The sequence below is a fragment of the Somniosus microcephalus genome, unplaced genomic scaffold (genome assembly GCF_052327205.1).
Source record: "Somniosus microcephalus isolate GS21.2 unplaced genomic scaffold, FLI_Smic_1.0 unresolved_chr5, whole genome shotgun sequence".
NCBI classification, from domain to species: Eukaryota; Metazoa; Chordata; class Chondrichthyes; order Squaliformes; family Somniosidae; genus Somniosus; species Somniosus microcephalus.
Genome location: NW_028225183.1, coordinates 17,993,367 through 18,007,991, shown reverse-complemented (window position 1 = coordinate 18,007,991; position 14,625 = coordinate 17,993,367). Strand labels below are relative to the sequence as shown.

The window sequence follows — 14,625 nt, the reverse complement described above, 5'->3', positions numbered from 1 at the left end:
CTGGTCCGAACTGGTCATGCCTCGCTGCTTGCGCCGGTTTTCATGCTGGGCTCCGCCTCACCTCGCTCCCTGGTCCGAACTGGTCGTGCCTCGCTGGTTGCGCTGGTTTTTATGCCGGGCTCCGCCTCACCTCGCTCCCTGGTCTGAACTGCTTGCATGCTGACCTTCAGCGACTGTTGCACAAGGACACCCAGGTCTCGTTGCACTTCCCCTTCTCCCAATCTATTGCCATTCAGATAATAGTCTGCCTTTTTGTTTTCGACACCAAAGTGGATAACCTCGCATTTATCCATGTTATATTGCATCTGCCACGCTTCAGCCCAATCACCCAACTGGTCGAAATCATCCTTCAGTTTCTCGGTATCCTCCTCGCAGCACACACGCCCACCCAGCTTTGTGTCGTCTGCAAACTTGGAGATATTACATCTAGTTCCTTTATCTACATCATTAATGGATATTGTGAATAGCTGGGGTCCAAGGACCGATCCCTGCGGTACCCCACTAGTCACTGCCTGCCACCTGGAAAAAGACCCATTAATTCCTACTCTCTGCTTTCTGTCCGCCAACAAGTTCTCTATCCAAGTCAATACCTTGCCCCCAATTCCATGTGCCTTAACTTTACAAGCTAATTTCTTATGCGGGGTATTATCAAAAGCCTTTTGAAAGTCAAGATACACCACATCTACTGCTTCTCCTTTATCTATTTTCCCTGTTACACTCTCATAAAATTCCAGTAGATTGCTCAAGCATGATTTATCTTTTGTAATTCCATGTTGACTTTGTCCGATCCTGTCACTGTTTTCCAAGTGCTCAGCTATTACATCCTTTATCATGGATTCTAGCATTTTCCCCACTACCATTGTCGGGCTTACCGGTCTGTAATTCCCCGCTTTCTCTCTACCACCCTTTTTGAATAGTGGGGTAACATTAGCTACCCTCAAATCCATGGGTACAGTTCCAGATTCCAGCGAATTTTGGAAAATGTTCAGTAATCCTTCTACTATTTCTATGGCCACCTCCTTAAGTACATTAGGATGTAAATGATCAGGCCCTGGGGATTTATCGGCCTACAATCCCGTCAATTTCCCTAACACCATTTCACTACAAATACCGATTTCTTTCAGTTCCTCCCTCTCATCAGACCGTATGTTCTCCAACATCTCTGGGAGGTTATCTGTGTCCTCCTTTTTGAAGGGAGAACCAAAATATGGATTTACTTGGTCTGCCATTTCTTTGTTCCCCATTATAACTTCCCCTGCTTCTGACTGCAAGGGACCTACACTTGATTTCCCTAATCATTTTCTCTTCACATATCTATAAATGCTCTTACAGTCAGTTTTTATGTTCCCTGAAAGCTTACTTTCATATTCTATCTTCCCCTTCTTAATTAATCCTAACATTACTGGTGGTGACATTAATCTAACTCGTCTGATGGTGACCCTGCATTAACATTACTAGTGGAGACACTATACTAACATTACTGGAGGTGACATTACTCTAACATTACAGGTGGAGATACTGTTCCAGCATTATTGGTGGTGACATTACTCTCACATTACTGGTGGTGACCCTACATCTAACATTACTGGTGGTGGCCCTATGCCAGCATTACTGGTGGTGACCCTTGTCTAACATTACTGGTGGTGACCGTACTCTAACATTACTAGCTGGTGACCCTACTCTAACATTAATGGTGGTCTCCTTACTCTAACATTACTGGTGTTGACCCTCATCCAACATTACTGGTGGTGACCTTACTCTAACAGTACTGGAGTTGACCCTACACTAACATTTCTGGTGATGACACTACTATAATATTACTGGTGGCGACTCGACTCTACTATTACTGGTGGTGACACTACTCTAACATTAATGGTGGTGACCCTACAATAAATTTGCAGGTGATGGCCCTATTCTAATATTACTGGTGGGGAACCTGCTGTAACAATACTGGTGGTGTCCCTAAATTAACTTTACAGGTGATGGCAATACTCTAATATAACTGGTGGTGACTCTGCTCTAACATTATTGGTGATGACCCTACTCTAACATTACTGCTGGTGACTCTACTCTAATATTGTTCATTGTGACCCCAGTCTTACGTTACTGGTGCTGACCCTACTCTATCATTATTGGTGATGACCCTTCTCGAACATTCTTGTGGATGATCGTACTCTAATATTACTGGTGGTGACTCTACTCTAATAGTACTGCTGGTGACCCTACTGTAACATTAAAAGTGATGCATCTACACTAATGTTCCTGGTGGTGACCCTACTCTATCGTTACTGGTGGTGACCCTACTCTAATATAACCTGTGGTGACCCTACTCCAGCATTAATGGTGGTGAACCTATTCTACCATTGCTGGTGATGACTCTACTCTACCAGCACTGGTGTTGACTCTACTCTAACATTACTGGTGGTGAGTCTCCTCTAACATTACTGGTGTTCATTCTACACTAACAATAATGGTGATGACTCTACTCTAATATTACAGCTGATGAATCTATTCTAATATTACTATTGGTGACACTACACTAACATTACTGGTGGTGACCCTGCTCTAACATTACTGGTGATGACTCAACTTTAATATTACTTGTAGTGACCCTCACAGAAATCACAGAAACCACACATTGCAGATAGAGCCCATTTCAGCCCATCGAGCCTGCACCGACACATATCCCACCCGATCCTCGTAACTCCTACACCAACACATATCCCACCCTATCCCCCATAACCCCACGTACTTAATCCCCCTAACACTAAGGATCAATTTATCACAGCCAATCATTCTAACCCGCACATCTTTGGACTGTGAGAGGAAGCCAGAGCACCCAGAGGAGAACCACGCAAACACAGGGAGTATGTGCAAACTCCACACAGATAGTCATACCAAGGCCGGATTCGAACCCGGTTCTACTGGCGCTGTGAGGCAACAGTGCTAACCACTATGCCACCGTGCATTACAGCTGATGACTCTAATCTAATATTACTGGTGGTGACCCTATTCTACAATTACTGGTGGTGATTCTACTCTAATATTACTTGTGGTGACCCTACACTAACATTACTGGTGGTGACTCTGCTCTAACATTACTGGCGGTGAGTCTACTCTAACATTACCGGTGATGATTCTACTCTTACAATACTGGTGATGACACTTCTCTATTATTACTTGTGGTGAATCTACTCTAATATTACTGGTTGTGACTCTGCTCTAACATTACTGGTGGTGACCCAACTCTGATATTACTGTTGGTGACCCTACACTAACAGTACTGGGTTTGACACTACTTTAACATTACTAGTGATGACCCTACTCTAACATTACTGATGATGAAGCTACTCTGATATTACTGGTGGTGAATGTACTCTGATATTAATTGTGGTGATGGAACTTTAACATTACTGGTGATGGCTCTACTCTAACATTACTGATGGTGACCCAACTCTGATATTACTGTTGGTGACCCTACTCTAACAGTACTGGTGTTGACACTACTTTAACATTACTGGTATTGATCCTACTCTAACATTAATGGTGGTGACCCTACTCTAACATTATTGGTGTTGACTCTACTCTGATGTTACTGGTGGTGAATCTATTCTAACATTACTGGTAGTGATCCTAATCTAACACTTGCTGAGGTGACTCTACTCGTACATAACTGGTGGTGACCCTACTCTGATATTAACGTTGGTAATCCTACTGTAACTGTACTGGGGTTGACACTACATTAACATAACTGGTGATGGACCTGCTCTAACATTATTGGTGATGACTCTACTCTGATATTACTGGTGGCGAATCTACTCTAATATTATTGGGGGTGACGCTACTCTATCATTACTGGTGGTGTCCCGACTCTAACATTACTGGTGATGACTCTAATCTGATATTATTGGTGGTGAGTCTACTCTAACATTACTGGTGGTGACGCTACTCTAACATTACTGGTGGTGATTCTACTCTAACATTACTGGTGGTATCCGACTGTAACATTACTGGTGATGACTGTACTCCAATATTACTGGTGGTGACCCTAGTCTAACATTACAGGTGATGACTCTACTCTCATATTACTGGTGGTGATCCTACATTAACATTACTGGTGGTGACTCCACTTTAACATTACTGGTGGTGTCTCTACTGTAACATTACTGGTGATGACTCTACTCAAACATTACCGGTGATTATTCTACTCTTTCATTATTGCTGATGACACTACTCTATCATTACTGGTGGTGAATCTACTCGAATATTACTGGTGGTGACTCTACTCTAACATTACTGCTGATGTCTCTAACCTAATATTACCTGTGGTGACCCTACTCTAACATTACTGCTGCTGATTCTACTCTGACATTACTGGTGGTGACTCTATTCTAATATTACTGGTGGTGATCCTACTCTAACATTACTTGTGGTGACTCTACATTCTCATAACTGGTGGTGACCCAACTATGATACTACTGTTCGTGACCCTACTCTAGCAGTACTGGTGTTGACACTATTTTAACATTACTGGTGATGACCCTACTCTAACATTACTGGTGATGACTCTGCTCTGATATTACTGGTGGTGACTCTACTCTAATATTAATTGTGTGATGGAAATCTAACATTACTGGTGTTGGCTCTACTCTAATATTACTGGTGTTGATTCTACTCTACCATTATTGGTAATGGCCCTACTCTAACAATACTGGTGATGACCCTACTCTAACATTATTTGTGGAGACTCCACTCTAACATAACTGGTGGTGACCCTACTCTGCTTTAAATGTTGGTGACCCTACTCTAGCAGTACTGGTGTTGACTCTACTCTATCTTTATTGGTGGTGAATCTACTCAAAGACTACTGGTTGTGACTCTACTCTAACATTATTGGTGCTGACTCTACTCTGATATTACTGGTCGTGACTCTATTCTAATATTACTGGTAGTGATCCTACTGTAACATTTGCTGTGCTGACTCTACTCTTACCTAACTGGTGATGACTCTACTCTAATATTACTGTTGATGACCCTAATCTAACATTACTGGTGGTGACCCTACACTAACATTACAGGTGATGACTCTACTCTCATATTACTGGTGGTGACCCTACGCTAACATTACTGCTGATGACCCTACTCTAACATTACTGGTGATGACTCTACTCTGATATTACTGGTGGCGAATCTACTCAATATTATTGTGGTGATGTCACTCTAACGTTACGGGTGATGACCCTCCACTAATATTACTGTAAGAAGTTACACAACACCAGGTTATAGTCCAAAAGCTTTATTTGAAGTCACAAGCTTTCGGAGCGCTGCTCCTTCGTCAGGTGAAGGGGAGAGATGCATAAAGACACAGCATATATAGTCAGAGAATAATGTCAGATGTTTACAGGTAATCTTTCTAACTGCCATTTATCACACCTCGGCAGAGAGATAATCACAGCAATCAAAGGTGTGAATGGTGTCCAAACATGTCCGTCAGGAAAATATTACATCAAAGAACAATGAGGTGGGGTCACATGGGGTCAAATGTTGCAGATGCTGGGGTCTGTGTGAAAACGAAAAAACAGACAAAAAACATTTTTTTTGCTGGAAATCACAGCAGGTCCGGCCTCATCTGTGTAGAAGTCTCCCACGTACTCCCCTTGTTGGAGACTTCTACTGCCTCCGAAAGTTACACAAAGCCAACACACCCGGACGTCCTATCATATCAGGCAACGGAACCCTGTGTGAAAACCTCTCTGGATACGTTGAGGGCATCCTGAAACCCATTGTACAGGGAAACCTCAACTTCTGTTGTGACACTACAGACTTCTTACAGTGACTCAGCACCCATGAACACTCCTCGCCACGATGGACGTCTCAGGACTCTACACCAGTATCCCCCACGAAGACGGCATCATTGCGACAGCCTCATTACTCAACACCAACAACAGCCAATCACCAGACGCCATCCTACAACTCATCTGCTTCATCCTTGACCACAATGTCTTCACCTTCGACAACCAGTTGTTTACCCAAACACACGGAACAGCCATGGGGACCAAATTCGCACCCCAATACGCCAAAATCTTCATGCACAAGTTCGAGCAAGACATCTGCGCTGCACAGGACCTCCAACCAATGCTATACAGCAGATACATCGACGACATTTTCTTCCTATGGACCCATGGCGAAGAATCACTGAAAAGACTACACGATAACATCAACAAGTTCCATCCCACCATCAAACTCACCATGGACTACTCCACAGAATCGGTTTCATTCTTGGACATACGAATCTCCATCAAAGACGGATAGCTCAGCACTTCACTCTACCGCAAGCCCACGGACATCCTCATGATGCTCCACTTCTCCAGCTTCCACCCTACCCATGTTAAGATGCCATCCCCTGCGAAGACACAGGATCTGCTCAGATGAGGAGGAACGCGATGGACACCTACAGACGCTGAAAGACGCCCTCGTAAGAACGGGATGTGATGCTCGACTCGTCGATCGACAGTTCCGACGGGCCACAGTGAAAAATCGAATAGACCTCCTCTGCAGACAAAAATGGGACACAACCAACAGAGTAATCTTCATCGTCCAGTAATTCCCCGGATCGGAGAAACTACGTCATGTTCTTCGCAACCTTCAACATGTCATCGATGACGACGAACACCTCGCTAAGGCCATCCCCACGCCTCCAATACTTGCCTTCAAATAGCCACCTAACCTCAAACTGACCATCGTTTGCAGCAAATTACCCAGCTTTCAGGAGAACAGCGACCACGACACAACACAACCCTACCACGGCAACCTCTGCAAGACATGCCAGATCATCAACACAGATACCATCATCACACGTGAGGACACCACCCACCAGGTACATGGTACATAGTCATGTGACTCGGCCAACGTTGTCTACCTCATACATTGCAGGAAAGGATGCCCGGAGCATGGTACATCGGCGAGACCATGCAGACACTGCGACAATGGATGAACGGACACAGCACAACAATCGCCAGGCCGGAGTGTTCCCTCCCAGTCGGGCAACACTTCAGCAGTCAAGGACATTCAGCCTCCGATCTTTGGGTAAGCATTCTCCAAGGCGGCCTTCGAGACACACGACAACGCAAAATCGTTCAGCAGAAATTGATAGCCAAGTTCCGCACCCATGAGGAAGACCTGAACCGGAATCTTGGGTTAATGTCACGTTACATGTAACCCCACGTGACGTTGGCTTGTCCTCTCTACACAGATGCGGCCGGATCTGCTGTTTTTTTGTTTTTCACACAGACCCCAGCATCTGCAATATTTGACCCCTTGTGACCCCACCTCATTGTTCTTTGATGTAATGTTTCCCTGACTGACCTGTTTGGACACCATTCACACCTTTGACTGCTGTGATTATCTCTCTGCCAAGGTGCGATAAATGGCAGTTGGAAAGGTTACCTGTAAACATCTGACATGATTCTCTGACTATATAAGCTGTGTCTTTATGCATTTCTCCACTTCACCTGAAGAAGGAGCAGCGCTCCGAAAGCTTGTGATTTCAAATAAAGCTGTTGGACTATAACCTGGTGTTGTGTGATTTCTTACATTAATTTATTAACAAAGACAATGCTGAAAACACTCAGCAGGTCAGGCAGCATCTGTACAGAGAGAAACAGAGTAAAAATTTCAGGTCGATGACCTTTCATCAGAACTGGAATATATCAGGTATTAACAGTATTAAAGCAATGAGAGAGTCAGAAAAAAGTGCAGTTGCATAAGGAAAGAACAAAGTCTGTGATTGGCTGGAGGGCAGGTGTGATTCAATAACAAAAGTGATGATGGTGCAAGGCGAATGGGAAAATTAAAGAAACAGAAAATAGGACTAGAGGAGGTGTAAATGGTTACAGCAGAATAACAAGGGGGAGGTGCAGTAGGGCACATGTGGCAGATAAGTTTGGGTAGAGCCCAGGAGTTTGCAGCAGCCCGCTGTCTATGTACCGGGATCTCTAGCACAAAGACCCAACCCACACCTCCACATAATTTGAATTTGAATGATCAGCCATGATCTCATTAAATGGTGGAGCAGGCTCGAGGGGCCGAATGGCCTACTCCTGCTCCTATCTTCTATGTTTCTATGTTTCTATGACAAGTGGAACCATCTCTGGGTTCTAGCTGGGAGGGCAAGTGGTAATGGGAGCAATGCAGGCTTGACACGGTCGAGGGCCCTGTCAATCACAATGGAGCTGTATACTCGGCTGAGGAAATATGATGACATTTCGGAACCACTGTTGCTGAAGGTGGCATCGTCAGAACATATGCAACGGTGGTGGAGAAACTTTGAGAATAGAATAGATCCCGTCCAGGAAGCCGGGTGGGAGGAAGTCTTCTCAAGATTCCTCTGGGAGTTGCTTGCATTGGAGTAGAAATTTGTGGACGGCCTAGCACCTGAAATGGAGATCTAGAAGTCGAGGAAGAGAAAGGAAGACCACTGTGGTTCACCATTTACATGTTATTCCTGTATTTAAAATGTAAGATAGAACAATTCCAAGGATCTACAGACCAGTTAGCATGACGTCGATGGTAGAAAAGATAATGGAATGCTTACTCAAAGATGGATCAGAAAAACATCTAAAAGCACAAAATATAATAACGAATAGTCAGCAGGTATTCCAAAAGGGAATCATAGAATGGTTACTGCACAGAAGAAGATCATTCGGCCCGATGAGCCCATGCTCACTCTCTGCACATGCACTTCAGCTAATCCTCTGCCCTTTCGCCGTAAGGCTGCAATCTTTTCCTTCAGGTAATTATCCCATTCCATTTTGAAAGCCACGATTGAATCTGCCTCCACCACACTTTCAGACAGTGCATTCCAGATCATAACCACACGCTGCCCTAAAAAGTTTTTCCTCATGTCGTCTTTGCATCTTCAGCACATCACCTAAAACCTGTGTCTTCTGGTTCTCGACCGTTCCACCAATGGGAACAGCTTCTCTCTATCTACTATGGCTACTCTGTCTAGACCCCTCTTGATTTTGATCACCTCTATCAAATCTCCTCTCAATCTTCTCTGCTCTAATGAGAACTACGACAGCTTCTCCATTATATCTACATAACTGAAGTCCCTCATCCCTGGAACCATTCTTGTAAATCTTTCCTGCATCTTCTCTGAAGCCTTCATGCCTCTTCCTAAAGTGCTGTGCCCAGAATTGAACACAATACTCCACTTGTGGCAGAACCAATGTTTTATAAATGTTTATCATAACTTCCTTGCTATTTCACTCTATGCCTCTATTTATAAAGCTCAGATTCCAGTAAGTATTTTTAACCGCTTTCTCAAACTGCACTGCCACCTTCAACGATTGTTGTACATCTAACTCCAGATCCCTCTGTTCTTGCACCTCCGTTGGAATGTCAAGCTTCAGTAACCTTAGTGAATTATTTGAATAAGTACCAGAAAGAGTAGATTAGGTTAATGCAGTAGATGTAATATACTTTGATATTTAAAAGCCATTCGATAAGGTACCACACAGCAGACTGAATCACAGAGCAAGTGGAGATAGGGGACAAGCAGCAGAATGGATAGCAAGATGGCTGCAATAACAGAAAATAGGGAGTAGTGGATAAAGCTGTATCTCAGATAAGTGGATGGTGAGAAGTGATGTTACATAAGGATTGGCGTTGCAACCACAGTTGTTCAACATTTACATAAACGATATTGATTCGGGAAGCAGAAGCACAATTTCAAAATTTGCACACGAATCCAAATTGAGAGTACAGTTAATACAGAGGAAGAATGCAACACAATACCTGAGGACATTATTAAACTTGCAGAAAGGGCGTTCAAGTGGAAAATTAATTTCAATATACTAAGTGAGAGGTACTGCATTTTGGAAAGAAGAAGAATGTTCCCAAGTACTTCTTGGAAAATCAGTGTGGGATTGGGGTAGAAGAGTACCGATTATCAAATCATTTAAGGTAGCAACGCATGTAAACAAGGCCATAAACATGCAACAAAGCACTGGGGTTCATTTCGAGAAGAATAGAATCGTAAAGCAAAGCAAATAACTTAAACTTATATAGAACCTTGGTTATATCACACTGAGCGTACTGTGTGTGGTGATTATTCCTTGATTAGTAAAAGTATTGTGATTCGTTGTTTGTTAACTGCCTTGGGATATGTGTTGTAATCTCATTGGTAGTTGATGATCACATGATGTGTTGTGGCTACCTTAAATTCAGTCCTTTTCTAGCTTTAGTTGGGAATGGATGTAGAAAGTTATGCTGCCGATTTTAAAGTTAATAAAGCCTAACTTTGGAAGGCAAATCTATTCTTTATTTCAATTTAATAACTTTATGTTAGAATGGAGCGATATCTTCAACCAGAACGATTCAAGGCTGACCCCAATTCTGCTGGAGTGGATGATAAATGGAAACATTGGTATTGTACATTTAAAAACTTTTTGGGCGTGTTGGATCAAGAGGCTCTAAATAAGCTGAATATGCTGATCAACTACATTGACCCGGATGTATATAAATATATTTTGCACTGTAAAACTTATGAAGAGGCTACTTCTACATTGGAAAAGTTTTTTGTTAAACCAAAGAATGAGGTATTTGCACGTCATCTTCTATCTGCCCGTCGGCAGCAGGTGGGAGAATCTTTGGATACTTATTTACAAGCACTTCGGTGCCTTAGTGTTGACTGTAATTATAAGGCTGTGACGGCTGAAGAATATAAGGACGAATCGGTACGGGATGCTTTTATTAATGGATTACTATCTAGATCAATTCGTCAGCGGTTGTTAGAAAATAAGACTCTGGATCTTAAAAGTGCTTTTGAGCAAGCTTCTACATTGGATATAGCTCAGAGAAGTTCGGATTCTTATGCTCTTTTTAATCGGCCTGCGACTATGGTTTCGGCAGTTTTGGATGAAAAGGAATTATGTGGACTTAATGGGAGTGGTTTACTAGATTTTGAAACAGTTTCTACTTCGGCGGCCGTTGCCTCTAGGATTCAGAAGTGTTATTTTTGTGGGAATATCCGGCACCCTCGTCTGAAGTGCCCTGCTCGGGAGGCTGTGTGTAGTAAATGCGGCAAGAGAGGTCATTATGCACGTGTGTGCAAATCATCAGGTTCAATTACCTTCCCTTCTCCTGGTGTGGGAGGGTCTTCCTCCACTACCTCTTCTGTGACTATTCAGCCTTTAGATAGGGCGTTTATTGCATCAATTTCTGCTGCATTTGCTCATGGCCTAAACAAAGCTATAGTTACGGCCCAAGTTAATGGGTTGGAAGTGAAGGCCCTTATAGATACGGGCAGTACTGAGAGTTTTATAAGTCTTCAGTTTGCGAAGGAGAAGCATTTGAAAATTTCGCCTGTTACGTATCAGGTGTGTATGGCTCAGACGACCCTTACTTCACAAATAGCTGATTGTTGCTTTGTGAAAATGGTTCTTCTAGGTAATACGTATACTGATATATGCCTATCTGTTTTGCCTAATCTCTGTGCGGATATTTTGATTGGACATGATGTGCTTCAGTTACACGAGTCTCTTAGTCTTTCATTTGGAGGGACTAAGCCACCTTTATCTATTTGTGGATTAACCTCTTTACCTATTCCTCCATTATCACTTTTTTCCAATTTGATGTCGGATTGTAAGCCAATTGCTACCAAGTCAAGAAGGTATAGCAGTCAGGATAGAGAATTTATTAATTCTGAAGTTCAACGTCTCTTATTGGAAGGAATCATTGAACCTAGTTGTTCGCCTTGGCGAGCACAGGTAGTTGTCACGACTAACGAGAGACACAAGAAACGAATGGTGATAGACTATTCCCAAACTATTAATAGGTATACTCAATTAGATGCGTACCCTTTGCCTAAGATTGATGAGCTTATCAATAAAGTATCTCCGTATAAAGTTTTTAGCACTATTGACTTAAAGAGTGTTATCATCAGATTCCTATTGTTAAGAAGGATCAACCATATACGGCCTTTGAGGCTGGTGGAAAGCTATCAGTTTTGCCGAATACCATTTGGTGTTACTAATGGTGTTGCTTGTTTTCAACGGGCAATGGATGCTTTTATAAGTGATAACACCCTCTCTGACACCTTTTCATACTTAGATGACATCACAGTGTGTGGCAAATCAAGGGTGGAGCATGATTCTAATTTAAAAAGATTCCTTCAAGCTGCGGAAAAAGTTGGTTTAACTTTTAACAAAGAGAAATGTGTCTTTTCGACTACTGAGGTAAATCTATTGGGGTGTAATATTTCGGGAAATAAGATTAAACCAGATCCAGAACGTCTGCGACCATTGATCGATTTACCTTGTCCTACTAATTCTAAGGCTTTGCAACGAGTTGTTGGACTGTTTTCTTATTATTCTAATTGGATTGCAAATTTTTCACGGAAGATCCGGCCTCTTATTCGGGTTACAACATATCCTCTATCATGGGAGGCCAGGACATGTTTTGAGAATTTTAAAAAGGATATTTTAGGAGCAGTTGTGCATTCCATTGATGAGCAGGTTCCCTTTGTGATTGAGACGGATGCTTCGGATTTTGCAATTGGGGCTACTTTGAACCAAAATGGAAGACCTGTGGCCTTTTTCTCACGTACTTTGAATAATAGTGAAAAAAGACATTCCTCAATAGAAAAAGAGGCATACGCAATAGTAGAAGCATTGCGTAAATGGAGACATTATTTATCGGGGCGACATTTCACGTTGGTAACTGACCAAAAATCTGTGTCCTTTATGTTTGATGTTAAACATTTTGGAAAGATTAAAAATGATAAAATAATGAGATGGAGGATTGAGTTGGCATGTTACCATTTTGACATAGTTTATCGTCCGGGGAAGGATAATGTTGCTGCTGATGCACTGTCGAGGGCTTATTGTTTGGTGATTCACGGAGGTACGCTTATTAATCTTCACAATGCCTTATGTCATCCTGGGGTTACGAGGATGATACACTTTGTACGCAGTAAGAACTTGCCTTTTTCAGTTGAAGACGTCAAGTGGATGACTTCATCATGTTCTATCTGTGCTCGGTGTAAACCGAATTTCTTTAAGCCTCAACGAGCTCATCTTATAAAGGCTACTTCTCCTTTTGAACGTTTGAGCGTAGATTTCAAGGGGCCTCTTCCTTCAACTACTCAAAACCGATATATATTTACTGTTGTGGATGAGTTTTCAAGGTTCCCTTTTGCTTTTCCTTGTGCAGATGTATCAGCTGCTACAGTTATTAAATGTTTGACTCAACTTTTTGTCATCTTTGGGATGCCTGCGTATATCCATTCGGATCAGGGAAGTTCTTTTATGTCTTTCCAGTTGAAGGAATACCTTCAGAGTCGGGGAATTTCTACTAGTCGAACTACCCCGTATAATCCCCAGGGTAATGGACAGTGCGAACGATACAATGGGGTGATCTGGAAGGCAGTTATGTTGGCGTTGACATCCCGGAACCTTAAGAATACACAGTGGGAAATGGTACTGCCTGATGCCCTGCATTCCATTAGATCATTGCTTTCAACGGCTACTAATGTGACCCCCCATGAAAGGCTCTTTAACTATCCGTGGAGATCTACTACGGGATATTCGGTACCTTCATGGCTTACTGTGCAGGGACCTGTGTTGCTTCAACGCCATGTTAGATTGTCAAAATATGACCCCTTGGTGGAGGAGGTGGAGCTGTTAGAGGCAAATTCCCAATATGCTCATATTCGAATCCAAGATGGGAAAGAAAGTACTGTTTCAATTAAAGACTTGGCTCCTTGTGGGGGCCAGCCCTCTTCTGAGGGTAATAATAATGGTCATGATTCGGATAATGTGGATGCTGTTACAGATACTACGAATATTTCCAATCCGATTGCAGATAATCATACTTCTATTAGTCAGCCTTTGATAGATGTTTATGGCCGTCCCAGTGCATCTTCTGATGGGATTTCTAATCCGGAAACCGTTGAGAATCGGGATATGGATAGCCTTCCTGTTGAAGATACTTCTGTGCCTTCTGGCGTGGGAGGTCAAGGAATTTCACCAAGGTTAAGAAGGTCGACACGAACAAGATATCCAGTCGACCGATTGAAAATGGACTTTTAAATTGATAGTAATGTTTTAAAAATTGTTGAAATATTATAGAATATTGTTTTAGTTGAGAGATACTTAGTACTTATGCGTAATGTTATTATTTGTTGTTGTTCATTTAGTATTGTGTTATGTAAATAGTTTTATTCTCGTGCATAGTTTAGTTGTAAATAATTAATTGTAAATTGTAAAAGTTATTAGGTTAGAGTATATTTTAAAGGAGGGGTGAATGTGGTGATTATTCCTTGATTAGTAAAAGTATTGTGATTCGTTGTTTGTTAACTGCCTCGGGATATGTGTCATCTCATTGGTAGTTGATGATCACATCATGTGTTGTAGGCTACCTTAAATTCAGTCCTTTTCTAGCTTTAGTTGGGACTGGATGTAGAAAGATATGCTGCCGATTTTAAAGTTAATAAAGCCTAACTTTGGAAGGCAAATCTATTCTTTATTTCACTGTGTGCAGTTCTGATCGCCATATTACATAAAGGATATTAAGGATCAGGAGAAAGTCCAATTTTTTTACAAGTTTGGTACCAGAGCTGAG

General features: G+C 42.3%; 1 pseudogene; it reads left to right on the top strand.

The window, feature by feature from the left end:
* Nucleotides 1-6,385: 6,385 nt before the first annotated feature.
* LOC147087638 (uncharacterized) lies at nucleotides 6,386-6,994 on the top strand (annotated as a pseudogene).
* Nucleotides 6,995-14,625: the final 7,631 nt, after the last annotated feature.